The sequence below is a fragment of the Eupeodes corollae genome, chromosome 3 (genome assembly GCF_945859685.1).
Source record: "Eupeodes corollae chromosome 3, idEupCoro1.1, whole genome shotgun sequence".
NCBI lineage: Eukaryota > Metazoa > Arthropoda > Insecta > Diptera > Syrphidae > Eupeodes > Eupeodes corollae.
The window spans coordinates 119,738,403-119,752,121 of NC_079149.1; the positions used below are offsets into that span (position 1 = coordinate 119,738,403).

At 29.5% G+C, this 13,719-nt stretch overlaps 1 long non-coding RNA gene across 1 annotated transcript in view; it reads left to right on the top strand.

Annotated features, from left to right (window-relative positions):
- LOC129948961 (uncharacterized) overlaps positions 1-13,373 on the top strand; it is a 35,563-nt gene extending 22,190 nt beyond the window's left edge. The window contains exon 3 of the long non-coding RNA XR_008781984.1: positions 12,573-13,373. This is a non-coding gene — a long non-coding RNA (uncharacterized LOC129948961). The remainder of the gene's footprint in view (positions 1-12,572) is intronic.
- The last annotated feature ends 346 nt before the right edge of the window (positions 13,374-13,719 follow it).

Genomic DNA, 13,719 nt, shown 5'->3' on the forward strand with positions numbered 1-13,719 from the left:
CCCTTAAGTGTATCTCCTGATGGAATAATGGTTGCATGAAACTTTAACATCAACCTATTTTAACAGTAAATTACATAATTAGGTATTTTATGTAAAAATTACCAAGTCATTTAGTACTCCTGATGGGTGTTAATTTTTTGAAGCATATATTATGGAGAATACATGAAAGACCAACAGTCAGACACTAGGGGAGTCAAATCAAATCAACTTTTTTCTTCCTCCTGAAAACATGCCAATCTTCTTAAATTATAATAAACCCTTAATACCAACATACAGACGTTATTCATCTCATTTAAACTCAAGAAAATATAAATATTTATGTCTATATAATAAATACCTAATGAACAATAAGAACCTACCAGCATCATAACGAACGTTAGCTTCTCAACCCTCAAATCAAGTTAAAGATTAAAATGAACTAAAAATTAAATTAACTTCTTTTGATATTGATACCTTTGCTTTATATAAGCAAAATATGTATATAAATGTTGGTGTGTATTTATAATTAAATTGATACCTGTACCTTTCTTAATATATAAAGTCAGATGCCTCCTTGCCGCTGCCGCCTATCTATTCAACCAACCAGCAAAATAAGCTGAAAATTATTTCAAGAAGTTATTTTCTCGGAATAAACTCCTTTAATTGAATTTATTTCTGCCATTCACCCTTTCTAAAGAATTCTTTTACAAAGAACTTTCACAGAGACTGAGTTTCTGCTTTTTTCATCTTTCCTTTGGAAAGTTAATTTGCTCCTTGCTGGTAAAAATGTTTGTGATTTCTTTTTGTTACCTTTCTTTGCTTCAATTTTTTGTTTAAATTTATCTCTAAGGTCCGAAGGAAAAATTATTGCATTTTCATGGTATTTTTTTTGTTCTTACAAAGAAAAAGGAAATATTTTCTAAAGGTTCATATTTAAGTTAAATTAAACTATTATTCAAAAAAGAACGGAAAAAACTTAGTTCTACTTTGTAAGTATTTTAAAATAGAAGCAAACCAAAATAAAACAAAACCAAAAGCTACGCGAGTTAAATCATTTTAAAATATAGCTCAACGCAGCATAAACATTATCATCGTGTACCTCTAGGGTTGGTCTTTTTCTTTTAGCGATGTAAATTATTTTAGCTCACGAAGTCAGAACCAGAGATAAAACCAAAATAAAAAATGAAATTCAAAAACATTAAAAAAAAGAAAATGAAATGAAAAACGAATTGAAATCGCAAAGTGAAATGAAAATTATGATAAAGGACATTCGAGCCGAGCCCAGCCGAGCAGCCTCAACAAATTAAATTCTCATTCAACATTTTATACAAACATGGGATTTACCAGGCTTGTAGGCTGAAAGCTCAGGCGGTAAGCAGGGGGAGGGGGAGGAGGAGGAGTTGGTTGGTAGTGGCTGGGGCTTTAATATCATGGAATGGGATAGTGGAGAGCTCTCGCTGCTATACAAGGACTGTTATGTATCGGGCTGTATAGCATTTACTCAACATGGAACTCTTGTCACTTTATCCACTTCAGTTAAATGCTTTGCCTCTTTCTCTCTCACTCTATCTGTCCATGCAACGAGAGTTGGGTGATAATTAACACTCCGAATCACTTAATTGAGGCTTTAGATTTTTTATTATGTTAAATTTAATAACAAAGTGATAAATGTTTCCTTTTTTTACTCAAAATGTTGAAGTTGTTGCCCAAAAAGTTTGTTTTGCTTTAAATATACTTTTCTTAAGCAACCAAAAGCAAATTGAGAAACAAAAAGTAAATTTTTCAACTCTGAGATTTGTAAAAATCATGAAAAAAAATGTGTGTCATTTCTCATGGCTTGGAGTGTAATTAAATTTTATTTACAAAACATATCCCTGATGCTTGAGTTTGCACAACACAGTGAGTCGTATCTACTTTCAAAAGTAGAGTAAAATATCGTCTTTATACCATATGCATGCGTATAGATACGTTTTAGTAGACTATAGAGTATATTTCTCGCTCGCTACCTACGCGCCCACAAATTATAATTAAATGTTCATACTTGGAAAGATAAATACTGATACTCTGAAGTTACAACATGTATGTTCTACCTATGCCTAACTCTAACCCCCAAAAAGTGTTTAGATAAAGTTTAGAAATAATTTAGTGTGGAATATAATGGAATCTGGTAGACGTGAGAAGAATAATCTATACTTTAAAAATTATCCTTTTATTAATAGAGCAAATAATATATATACTCGAATCGTACATATGTACGAATTAAAATTAAAATATTCAAATGCTTTCGTGGATTTCTGTAGGGATTTATTTTTGCTGTTAAAAAAAGTTTTAAATGGTGAAGAATGTACATACTTGATGTATGTATGGTATTTTTTCATGGCTGATTTGATATTATTCTGTGTAAACTGTTGTATTTTGCTGTTTTCAAAGAGTATTTCTAAGTTTTATAATATATTTTGTTTTTGCATCGCAAAAATCTTAAAAACTATGAAATATTTACATATCTATAAATTTATAGATTTATCGGAGATAGATAGCAAATATTATTTAAAAATAGTTTTATCCAAAAGCATCCTGTCAAATACATAGATATTGATGAAAATTTGAACGTTTAGAAACAATGTGTGAAAAATCGATAGCTTCGACAGCTTGCTTGTTTTTTCATTACTATTTAGTTTATCTTTTGGTTTACAAAAATTTTCTTACATATAGACCTCATAATACAAAAATATATTCGTACGTACAAAACTATGAAATTTTATGCAGAAAAATTACAACCAAAATTATTCTTTTTTTTTTTTGAGTTGGAAACTGTGTTGTGGAAAACTGGTCAAAAAAATTCAAAATTGTAAATGTAGATTTTTTAATAATAATTGATGCAAAAGTCCGTCGAGAACTAAGGCCGACCTGCATCTCTCAGACACATTCTTGAAAGATTCCTATAAATCTTGTTACTTAAGTTTTGTCAATGAAATCATTCATGTTTAAAAACTTCTTACAATAAAAGTTCTTAATAAAACCTATACGAGAAATTGTGTACAAAACTGCTGAGAATTATTTGTTTGAAACTATGTGCACAATATATGCTGGATAATGTATATTTAGAATTTGTGTACTTTTAAAACGGAAAATGAAAGAAGGACTACAAAATCCAAAATAATTGTCACTAAAGCTTTTTAAAGTTCTCAGGTAGCAATCTTCTTCGGTTGTCCCTTAGAGGAGCTGTAAAGGAGCTTAATAATCTCTCAGCTTCAGATGAAACGATTGACCCCCATCTAATACTTTCAACATTATTCACTTCAATGTTCCCTGGAAGTTTGGAATCGACGTCGCCCTGTGTTTCCATTGAAAACGGAAGTAAACTTCTTCACGACTTCCTCTACAATGGGCCCTTTTGCTTTTTTTAAATTTTCATTAATGCCTTACAAAACAGGCAGCACTTCTCCAATTGGCGTTACTTGATGAGAAAATTGTTAGCTTAAATAATAAGTAGGTACGATCTCTCAAATATATATAGTTTTTTGTAAGTTTTTGAAAATATGTTTTTTCGTATCGACTAAAACCCTAACGTTGACTTTAATGTATTCCAGCTGCGCCTGCAGTTATTCATCTTCAAACAATTTTTTATAAAAGCAACACAGCTTGCATCATCTTCCAGACCCCTGACGATTTTTTTTGATCCGAGCAAAAAAGTCCGCATAATATGCTTCTGCCTCTCCAAGTACCCCAGCGAGTTAAAACCTAGTTTAAATGTAAATTCAAAAGTACCACTTCAAATTCATTTTCAAACAAACTTAAAGGTTGAGGTGGCAGTGGCACTTCAGGTTCCATATCCTTAAAAATCTTCTTCATTTATACTGTGCAGAGTCTGTTACGAACAACAAAACCTTTTCTCTCTTAAGCTCATCGGGCTACAACAAACGCATCGAATCGTCAAAAAGCTGGGTTTTTAACTAAAGATTTTAAACGGCATGCAAAAATGTTTGCATTTCTTTTAATGCTTAACTTATTATTAGATATTTCTTAACAAAATTTAATAAAAAACAAAAAAGGCAGAAAAAGGCAACGATGGCGAAGAAAGGCAATTATGGTAAAAAAAGGTAAAATAAAGTAAATTTATTTGCAATCACCAGTGCTTGAAACATGTTTGTTTAAATTCGATTTCATCTTAAATTTGAACAAAAAAAAAGGCTAAGTTAGTAAAATCCTACCCCTGGTTATGAGTAATAGAAAACTATGAATTATTCTGCTAAAATAAAGTACATTTATTTGCAATCACCAGGGCTTGAAACATGTTTGTTAAAATTCGATTTCATCTTAAATTTGAACAAAAAAAGGCTAAGTTAGTAAAATCCTACCACTGGTTATGAGTAATAGAAAACTATGAATTATTCTGCTAAACCCTTCATACTAAAATTCAAAAACCGAGTACTCAAAGGTTTTTCTCGGTCATAATTTTTTGGCACATCATTCTTTTTGTTAAATTTAAAATGTTAAAAAGGAAGCTGTGGTGCGACCCTCACTGACAGCTTACCATACTTCGCTCTCTGTCGATTAGTCTTGCTTAAATGATTTATGGGTTTTCCTGTTTTGTTAAAGAAGTTTAATTATTGTAAAAAAATATCTAAAAATTATCAAAAATATTTTGCATATGATGAAATAGTTTGATTTCAATTTTTTTTTCTTATAAAAGAGGTTCTAAGTCAAAAACCAATTTTTACAAATTTAAGTACCATTTCTTGAACGTTTTTATTTCGTTTATAAACCAATTCAGATTGAATTTTTTGAAGAACATTTACGACAGAATGAAATCATTTTGAAGTCAATATCTTCATTATTTTTCACGAGATGTCTATAACTGAAAATCAAGTTTAACCAATTTTACTATTTTTAGTAGACTTTAATTTTTATCAAAAAACTGACTATTGGATTTAAATAAAAAAAATAATCAATATTTTCTATAAAATTAAATTAGTTTGAAGCGAGTGCTTTTTAATTTTTGAAAAGTTATTTGAGTCGAATCAAACTTTAACCAAGCTTTAAAAATTGGGTGGCGCGACAGTCCGTTGAGAACCAAGGCCTAGTGACTTACAACTCTCAACCATTCCTGTGTGCGAGTAATGTTGTCAGGAATGGAGGGGACCTACAGTTTATATGCCGACTCCGAACGGCTAATTTTGAGAAAGCACTTTTTCATGACAATAGTTACTCTTGGAGAATTTGTCAATTCCTCGCAAGAGGCAGTACCCGTGAAAAGACTTTAGATGGTATAGGCAGGGATCGAACCCAAGACCTCTAGCATGACAGTCCAACGCACTAACCATCATGCCACGGTAACCAAGCTTTAGAATTGTTTTTTTGTTTAGGTTTTTATTTTTGTTTATTGAAAAAAACTGTCAAATTGATTTTTATTCGTAAAATATTTGAGATGACAATTATTTTTTGTTCAGTATTTTTGATTTATAAAAAAAAGGTTATTTGATTTTTTTTTTTTCAATTTGCTATTTTGGTCATCATAACACATAATATAAAATCTAATTCAAAAATTGGTTAGTAAGATATTTTGGATTAACCAACATTTTCTTTTTTTTTTTCTTAAATTGCTATGGTAAAAACCACCCACTCAATTTTGTTTAGAGTCCTTTCTATATTTTTCTTTATTATTATCTGTAAAACAAAATTTAATTAAAGTCGATATCTCCATTGGTTCTTGATATGGACGACGAAAAAAGCTTTCCGAACGTACGAACGAACTTACACACGCACGCACAGACATCTTTCCAAATATCTTTAATTTGGACTATAGGAACCTTGAAACGTCGAGAAATGTCAAATTTTGTAGTTCTACAAATCGAACCGATTACAATATAATAATATAATAAGTCACTATGGGGAAGTTAAAAAATCGATATTTTGTAAATTCTAAGGCTTCCAATATTGCGTTTAACGACACACATAGAAAACCGAACACATTGCAATATAATGTATTAAAATAAAATAAGAGGAAACATTTTCATTACATCTGTTTTAATTTTATATTCTAAATTAAAACTTATACATTTTTCCTTGAATTTCAACAAGGTTTGCAGTTTAAAATGTGTTCTGCTCAATTCAACACATTTTGAGCAATGTCATGAATGAGCTTCAGCTCGTAGACAAACCAAAATGATAGCCAAGGCTTAGTATTCTTCCATTGAGTGCCTTTGGTTCAACTGGTAAGGCTGACAATCAAAACCTTATTTTGCATGCAAGTGACTCAAAATTACTTGTAAATTTTTTATAGTTTTTAAAACAATTGTAAATTATGTTTTTTTTTTAATTTTTAATCCTTAATATCAATTGTTATTGTCTCGGTTCTATAAAAGACATAAGTAATTTTCATAATAGAATGAATATTTGTTTAAATGTTGCGTATACGCAATAGGGTACATTAATAAAACATAGTTCGAATTAGGATTTTCCGTTCCTTTAAAATTTCTCTTACATTGTTTTCTTAAAATTAAATTAGTCTTGCATAAAAACTGAAGCTGCAAAACACAAAAACATACTTTTCAAAATATTTTTGCTTCCAAATTAAACCTTACAAACTCAAAATTTTCTGAATCCCTCTAAAATATATAAATGAAATCTAGTGTTTTCAAACATGAGATATATCTATCTTAAAATTCTGACTAAATGCAATATCTACGAGTTTATGTTTTAAATTTATTTCAGTTATTTTGTGTATTGACTTTCATCTACATAACCTAAAATATTCAATAGGTTTTGAATCATTATGTACGGGTTTCATTTTTATATTCTGTAAAAATTATGAATTGTAACAGAAAAAATAGCCTGAAGTAAATTTAAAAGTTCGAAATTTATGGTGTTTAAAACTTTAATAAAACAAAAAACATAACTTTCCGTCTATAACCAACAACTGTATCAACTTTTATGGGTCGAGGGCACGAGCCCATTTTTCTTCCGTTATATATTCATAACAATAAATCATGTTTCATAAAAGCTACCACAGAAAAAAAACAAACAAAAACTGCATCGTGTAGACACAGATAAAAACTCATGTCCTCATTGCATTTCCACACACATCTTCTATGCTCTTTGATATACTACTCGTGTTTAATATAATTAGGAAGGTCTAAGTGTACAGACAGTACAGAGACTCGACTTGAATACCTCTCGTTGTTTCTCGCAGTTGTACTCGTATTGTTCAATTAAAAAAAGGAGGAAAAACTCTATCCTGTGACGTGACATTTGCGAGCAGAGGAGTTCTTCTTCTTTTATCTAAAACAATAAATTCTAGATTTTTTCCAACCCCGCACAGCAGGAAACTATCATCCTCACGTTCTGATCCTTTAGATCCTTTAGCTTTCCTCTGCGGTGTGCTAGTCTCGTATGTGGGTACATATATTTTCTGATTGTTTTCTGTCTCCTTATATCTTTTGCTTAATGGTGAATTTTTTTTTCAATTCTTCAAAGAATAGAACAACTTATCAAACGATATACCGCTAAACACACTTTTTTCAGGACGAGAAAAGGATATTTCTTTGTATTCTGTCTAACATAAAATATAGTCGTGATTTCTGAATGAAAATTAGGAATAAATTTCTCCCTTCCTAATTCTATGTTAATGTTTGACATTTAGAATGCTGCTTGTGAAGGGGTGGGGGTTAGGATGTGAAAGACCCTTGAGTCTTCTGCTTTTCTCCTCATTCACGAAATGAAAGGATTTCATTGAATATTAAATGTTTGTTTTTAAATTTCCAGCCACCGAACAACATTCATCACATTTACATTATTCATTTTAACTGTTTGCTTTCCATCGACTAAAGAAAATGTTAAAGCAAAATGGGAATAGATGGGTTCTTTAGTGAGTAGGTGGGAAGGGTATAGGTCGTAGGTATATAAATTACCAAAGGAAAAACGTTCCACAATTTCACAGAATGAACTTGAAGCAGAAGATATAATCTTTTCGGGGTCGTTGAAGAAATACAACATACGAGTATACAACCTTTTAAAGGCGACTCCAACGCCGCTGACGATGAGCGACGCACGAAGACGAAATTGAAATGGGATATCTTTAAAAGGTTTCCTTTAAGTCTCTGTTTTGTTTGTTGTTGTTGCTCCTTTTTTGTTTGAGTAAATAAATATCGATCCTTTCGAATCGGATAGGAAAGCAGGAGGGATATGCTATTCAAGCGGGCGTATAAAACGAGCTAAGCTTAGATTATAAATTTTACTTTAATAGACCCTCTCTAAAGGGTTTAGTTTTGCTTCTGACTTTGGCCTACAGTATATCGAAAGATATGTGTTTCTGTTTGTATATTAATAAAAGGACTAGCGGAAATTTGTGGTCGAATCATCAATAAGTTTGCTATAAGTATAAGAAAATTTCTTGAAATATCAATTTTCTATAATGGCCGGCATTTAGAAATATTAACATTTTATAGAATTGTTAATAGGTTTTTTGTTGTTGTTGTTGTTCTTCTTTCTTTCTGTTTGAACCACAAAAAGAAATATAATAAATTGAATATTATTTTGGCAAAAGAAATCAGTATTCAGTTTTTCGTTGTTGGTTTTTTTTTTTTGGCAAAGGATTATTCTAGGACTTTATAGTAAGTAAAATGTGTGGGTATAAAAGGTTACTTTATTATGCACATATATTTTTGTGCTTTTGTGTATTTTGAAGAATATATTGTTGAATGGGATATTATTTGTAAATGTTTTCATCTGAATAACGGAGGCGTATGGATATATCTTGATTTTGAACTAAAAATCAGACAGTTTGAACTGAAAATCAGACATATACATATGTTTCAGTTTAAATGTTATAAGTTGAAATCTTTAATGTTTTGGGGCAAATATCTAAAATATTCAAATTAGAAGTGAACTAAGGATGTTGAATTAAACAAGCATTAACATTGAAATTTTAACATATATATCAATTAATTTTAAATATTAAAATTATTAAATGGATTACCTACTGGTTTAAAACTATTCTTTTACCACAAAAACTGGGTGCACACACAGCGTGCACCTTTCAATGTTTTTGTGAAGCATTAAAATAAGTGGTGAATTGTTTAAAATTTTTCAAATTAACCAAGCTGTGTACAGATGAATGTCTATATGTAAATATTTCAGAAATTAAACATTTTTTTTTTTTTTTTTGAAAATTCAACAGTTCACAAAAGTGACGAAAACTAAGTTTTTTTTAAATTTTCATTATCGTTAAAGAACTAGGGCCAAGTGACTTACAACTCTCAACCATTCTTGGGTGCGAGTAATTGCAGGAATATAGGATACCTAGAGTTTATTTGCTGCATCCGAACGGCTAATTTTCGAGTTTCTCTTGGAGAATCCGTTAATTTGTCGAAAGAGACAGTACCCGTGAAAAAAAAAAAACTTTAGGTGACATAGTCAGGGATCGAATCCATGGCATGAAAGTCCAACGCACTTAACATCATGCCACATGGGTACTTGTTTTATATTTAAAAATGAAAGATTTGTCCAAAATATATCGAAAATGTTTAAAATTTTGGTTCTCTTAAAAGTTCATTCTACACTTCTATTGCATTTTTTTAAGTTGTAAGAAAGTTTCAACGTTGTTGTAATAATGAACAAATATTTGTTCATTACATTCGTATATTTCCTGGAGCTTTTGTCTTATGAGCTTTGTTGAATTTGAAACGGATTCAAAGTACGAAACTGAGGTTAGGTTCGAAATAATAGAGGTATTTTTGGATGTCCCAAATTTAAGGGAAACCATTATTCACAGACAAAGTTTAACTTTAAAGCTTAACCTATACAGAATCGATGCACAGATAGAAAGGTTGACTACTGAGTAATGAAATAAACTTAAATTCAGCGTTTTAAAAAGTTTCCTGTAAAGTGTTGTTTCCTTAAAAATGTCGTTTAAAAAAAAAAACAAGAAATTAGAAATGTATGTAGCTATGATAGTTGTTACCATTCTAGAAAATAAAAAAGAGGCTGGGATGCAACCCACACTGATAATTTCCCATACCGTCTATCAATTTGTCTTGCTTAAAAGTTTGTAGGTGTTCGTGTTGAGCTAAAAAAATGTTGAGTTGAATTATTCTTAAAAATTTTAAAATTACCAACAATATTTTTTATATAAAGAAATAGTTTAGTTTGAAAATCTAGTTTTGTTATATAGATTTTTAGTCGAAAACAAATTTTTACCAATTTTAGTAGCATTTCTTAAATTGAGAGATATCAAGAACCGAACATCAATTGCCTCCTTTTTTTTATTTTTTATGAAAAAACGTACTGTTGGATTAAAAAAAAAATCGTAATATCGAAAACAATATTTTCTATTAAATTAAAAAAGTTTTAAGACAATTTTTCTCAAAATGTAAACGAAAGCTAAAAACAGTATTTCTTATAAGATAAAATAAGTTAAAAGCTATAATCTCAAGTTTTTGAAAAGATATTTGAGTTGATATTCAATTTTTACCAACTTCGGGTAATGTTTTTTTTAGGTTTTTATTTTTTATAAAAAAAATTGTCAATTTGATTTTATTAAAATTTTACCAAATGTTAAAAACGTTATTTTTGGTTGCACAAAATTGTTTTGGATATGAAATCATTTTTTTTTCTTTAAATTTTCGAGGTGAAAAATTTGTTTTTTCAGTTTTTTTTTTGATTTATAAACAAAATCGTTAATTGGAATTTTTCCAAAAATATACTGGTTTGGTATCACGTTACAATATATAGTATAAAATCTTAATCAAGTCTCATCATTGGTTCGAGAGATATATATGGTTAACCAAAATGTTCACCTTTTTTTTAAACTGCTATAGTAAAAAAAACACACACGCAATTTTTTCGAGAGCTGTTTCTGCCTCTTTCTGGATTATTATCTGTATAACAAAATTTATTTGAAGTCGATATCTAGACTGGTTCTTAAGCTATGAACGGCGTACACACGCACGCACAGAACTGATTGTTATATTTAAAAAAAAAATTGTTTAAAAATAAGATTCCTTACAACATTAGTTAATTACACAAACTTTACAAATTGAAAAATCATAGTCATAAATTTTAAATTTTCTTAAATTTTGCTCAAAACTTGTTTGTGGACAAAGGCAAATATATGTACATTCATGAAGGACAAATTTTGATTAAACTCCGGTAAAAAAAAAATAAGTTTCTCTACCAATACATTTTTTTTCTCTTTTAAAATATAGTTTAAGTTTTTGTTTCATTAATCTTTTCGGAGTCCGATAACATAAAAAATAGTTACATTTTTTTTATCAAGATAATTCACAATGTTGAACAATTGCTAAATCAATACTTTAACACTGTTGAAACTTTATTTTATTGTTTTGTAGAATTTTGAAAATCAGAGCGAAAAAAATATAATTTTTAAAACCAAAAAGTAGAATTTAAACAAATTATTTTTACATACTTAGAATTTAAAATCTCAACGCATGATTTATTTATTTTAAACAAATTAGTACATTGTTCAAAAATAATGGATCCTGCTAGAGAATTAAAGTTTAAAGGGATACAAAACTAATAACGACTCTTATTATTTTATTAAATAAAATGTGTTTGTCATGTAAACAATTTTTTTTTAAAAGAACTAAATTTTTCGGCTCAAAATGTTCATAAAACCTTTTTGTACACTTCTAAGTAATAGGTTTAATTTTAAATTGAAAAATCCATGTCTTTTCTGTTCTAAAATCTATGGTTTGCATATGCCTATGTAAAAGTAGTTTGTAGAATCTCACAGAGTTAGGAAAGATCCAGAAGAAAAATGTTTGCTAAAATTTAATACATTTTTGCATTTCGTTTTAATATTATGCGGCAAATAGAAAACTTTGTTAAATATTCTAACCTTTGGTCAACAAAACTCAACCGATTTTAAAAATCAATAAATAAATCAAAATTACGACAGCTTTAAGTGTCAATGTATTATGCAGAAACTTTGGATTGAAGTTTAGTAACAAATTTAAAGTACTGGAGGTCACAATCCCCAAAACGATCTTGTTATGAATATTTTTAAATGTCAATGAGTTTTTTGGCAAACATCTTAAGTGAAACAATGTTTAAACGATGAAACTACTTGAAGTTTAAATGCATTTTATATAAACTAAAGCTTGAAAACCTCATCTATGGTTAAATTTTATACACAGCTAAATTTCATCATGGTATATGTTCAAATTAAATAGCTAGATTAAGTTGCACTAAAACCCAAGCAATTCCCCAATGTTAGCCATAAATCATTGAAATAATTTTTCCTCTTTAAGTAAATTCTCTTTTATTCTAGTTCATTACCCCATAATTTCATGTAATTTTTCATTTTTCAAAACAAAAAGAAACAAACTAAGAAAAGGCATTCCTTATTACTTACGTCTACATTTTGCTAAGATAAATTACACTCCTTGTAACAATCATCAAATTATAACCTATAGCAGCACTAACACACTAATAAATGTTAAAATAAAGAAAAATGGGAACAAAAAAGGAATAAGGGAAACTCAATAAGGACATTCTATATGAAGACATTGCACTTTTCTTTTATCTTTTGATATTCTGAAATTTAATTTATTCTTCTTTTTCTTAAATTCTAGATCAATGAGGATGAATAAAAAGAGCAAAACCCTTCTTCTATTTTCTATATGCATCTACACCGATTCTTTTAATCCGAACACCCTCACACCCCTCACAGAGTAACAAAAAAAACTACAAAACTATGAAGGCTGAATGGAGTGGGTGGTTTTTACCTCTTCTATGGAACAGTTCAACATTCTTTTCAATGACCATCGTGCATTTCTCTTCGTTTTTTGTTTTACTTTTCATTTTCACTTTATGTGACTCTCTTTCTTTCTACTGTTTTCTTTTTATTTTTTTTTCTGTTTTTCATTTAAAAACTGTATACTCAGCTAAAAGCATTCCAACTGATTATTTAACCCAATGTCTCTCGCCTCTGCCGTTCCTAACAATTGCACATTCAGTTTAAAAGCTTCCAAAAGAGTGTTGTATAACTTAAGATACAAAAAGTCAAAAAGATTAGTAGATGGAGGCTATAGGACGAGAGTATGTACACTGTACAGTTAAAGACAAAAGCCACCAAAAATCAGTGCTGGAAAGATACAAAATTTAAATATAGCATTTCGGTTCAGGGAATTAAAATAGACCAAAAAAAAAAAAAAGACTCTGAAGACAGCAACAACAACAAAGACGATTTTAATGCACCCTCAGTAAGTGAAGCTACACAAGCTTTGTAGAGAAATGCAATTTGGATTCTATTTTTAGCTCAATTCAAGAGCAGATACATCCATAGCCATTCTTAAGATACATTCATATGATATATGCTTTTTTGTGAAAGATACATTTTCAACGACACGACGACGGGACGGATGGACAGACAGACGGACGACTTACCCAGTATTAAAATCCATGAATGAAAGTTGTCTTCAAATGAGATTTGATTCGCATCTAAGGTGTTTTGGATCCTGGTTGAATTTTGTATGCACAATTTTTTTAAATTTTAAGCTTTTAGTTTCGAATCACTTTTGACTGAGATATTTTTTCTTTTTGTTAGAAAATAATAAACTTTCTCAATCTATGCACTTTTACGCATTTTTTCTTTTAGATTTGCTTAAAAATGCATCACTATTTGGATTCGCACAATTTATACACACTTTGCTTTCCTCTTTCCCCTGTGATGCGTGGATGAGAAGAGAGATTTTATATTTTATATTTTTTTTTCTTTTG